Source organism: Boleophthalmus pectinirostris, unplaced genomic scaffold (genome assembly GCF_026225935.1).
Source record: "Boleophthalmus pectinirostris isolate CB_2022bp ecotype Guang Dong unplaced genomic scaffold, ASM2622593v1 HiC_scaffold_2, whole genome shotgun sequence".
Lineage (NCBI taxonomy): Eukaryota > Metazoa > Chordata > Actinopteri > Gobiiformes > Gobiidae > Boleophthalmus > Boleophthalmus pectinirostris.
In genome coordinates this window covers 9,543,819-9,546,091 of record NW_026571152.1, presented here as the reverse complement: position 1 = coordinate 9,546,091, position 2,273 = coordinate 9,543,819, and the positions used below count along the sequence as shown (strand labels likewise).

The window sequence follows — 2,273 nt, the reverse complement described above, 5'->3', positions numbered from 1 at the left end:
GCTGTTGGCTGCGAATGTTCTTATCAGCTTGCTGAGGTCAAGTTTAGGCTGGGGCAGTTGACACGTGACTTAATATCGGACAGAAAGTCTTCATATTCAGACACACAGTTGTATTTCACTAGCAAGGACCACGTCACAACAATGGAATACGGTAAAGATATTTCTTGACGATGGCGAGATGTGATGGCTGGGAGGAGACTAGAGGCTAGAGACTAGAGAGAGAGAGGTACGGGGTGGGAGGGAGAGGGTCGAGAGAGCAGAGACAGACGGTGTTGTTGGGATAGGCCTGTATAAATAGGGCTTTTGGGTAACTGAAGGTGCGGTTGAGCTGAGCTTGGTTTGCTGGAGAGGAGCAGGGGGAGGTTGAGGCTTGGTCCTACTCCTGAATCTAAGAAGACAACAAACCAGAAGTCAATTAAATAGAATACATTTTGTTGTCCACCATGAATGCACTTACAAATGAGTTGTGCGTAAGGACAGTGCATTACAGTACTTACATTATGGTGTTTAAGGAAAATGTTCAGGTTTCCCAGAGCCTTGTGTTCACTGTGTTGTGTAGCATTACGGTGTTGGTAAAGGATGCCATGCGCCGCTCGGACAGGGCACAACCTGTGTGAACGCTGTTGCTCAGCAGAAGTGTGGGAAAGAGGCTGAAAAGTGTCCACATCCACTTAGATACAGGCGTCAGCCAGTTTTGCAATAAAGGCCGAAATGGGGTGCAGGGTCACTATGAGATCATCAGAGCTGAATCGCATACAGAGACAGAGGCACCGAGAAAGCCTGAATATCACTGACACGTTTGGCAGTGGCCTTCCATTTCTGTCCCTGGATATAAGATACGTGGATATAAGCCTCCTTCCTCCCCTCCTCCTCTTCACAGTACTATCTCACTGGAAGAAAACACACAAAATAAATGTACTTGAATAACTTATACTATAAATATAAAAAACTTACCTGTTGTGAGTTAGTCACACGGCAGTCCCTCCTCAGGACACCAGCCTCCTTCCTGACCCAGCCTGGACCTTGTGTAAAAAACACAAATATTCACTATACTTGGAGGAGGGACAAATACAATCCATAGAACTCACAAGTGTACCTGTATTTTGTACGACAACATGGATATAAGCCTCCTTCCTCCACTCCTCCTCTCCACAGCCCCCACTGTAAAGTTCCATCTCACTGTAAGAAAAAAAGACAAGTAAAGGTACTGTACTTCAATAATTCAATACTATAAACAAAAAACTTACCTCTGCTATATATTCTTTGCTTTTGTTTCCTTCAGTGTTTTCCCTCCCTCCTCTCTTTCTGCAGGATCACACTTGCCTGATGTTGGAAGCTCAAAAGAAAAGAAATAAGTATTATTTTTCCGTAAAGTAATGTGGTAATAATGAATCAGTACTCACCATTTTGTCCAATATCTTTGTCATATAGTCCTGTATTTAAGTCCGAAACGACAGGAAAAATGTGTGCTGTCATTCAGTTGCCACACATGTTGTTTTGGCTCAGTGTTGCTTCGGAGACTGTTGCTCTAGAATACAGGGGACATCAGAGGTGTTTCCTGCAGGCTGGTGGACAGCACACACACACAGGTCCTCATGCAGAATATAGAGCACATAGGCCATGGTGCTTTGTCTCTTGAGCTGGACACACGACCTGAGCCTGGACCTCAGGCAGACTCTGGGAACACAGAAAAAAAAACAAAAAACAAAAACAGAAATATTTAATATACTTAGAGAGACAAATGCAATTCATTGTTGTCGACAATGTACCTGTATTTTGTATAACATGGATAGAAGCCTCCTCCCTCTCCACAGCCTGCAGTCTAAAGTTCCATCTCACTGTAAGAAAAAAACGAGAAATAAGTGTACTGTACTTCAACAACTTCATACTGTAAATTTATATAAAAACTTACCTGTACTGTATATTCTTTTTTTGTCACTTTGAGGGGCTGTTACTCGGGGATACAGGGGACATCAGAGGTGTTTCCTGCAGGTTGGTGGACAGCACACACGGGTCATCGTGGAGATGCATGGAGAGAACACAGGCCATGGTGCTTTGTCTCTTGAGCTGGACACGCGACAGTCCCACCTCAGGACCTCAGCAGCCCTCCAGACCCAGCCCGGACCTCGGGGAGAACTCTGGAACAAGAGGCTCCTGTGCATATCTTGATTTCCCACTGAATCCTCAAATGTCCAAAAGAGCCAGACATACTGTATGATCTTGTGTTCTTTTCACATTGGCTTCTTTGCTTTGACATGTCTCCCATTTCTGTC

At 44.4% G+C, this 2,273-nt stretch overlaps 1 long non-coding RNA gene across 2 annotated transcripts; it reads right to left on the bottom strand.

Annotated features, from left to right (window-relative positions):
* Positions 1 to 1,552, bottom strand: LOC129409363 (uncharacterized). 2 transcript variants are annotated; one of them, XR_008632372.1, is made up of 6 exons: positions 1,404 to 1,552; positions 1,248 to 1,336; positions 1,097 to 1,179; positions 955 to 1,022; positions 498 to 890; positions 1 to 388 (listed from the first exon to the last, which is right to left on the bottom strand). It is a non-coding gene; the product is annotated as an uncharacterized LOC129409363 (long non-coding RNA). The 2 variants fall into 2 exon arrangements; XR_008632371.1 differs by having other exon boundaries at positions 955 to 1,179.
* Between the last annotated feature and the right edge of the window lie 721 nt (positions 1,553 to 2,273).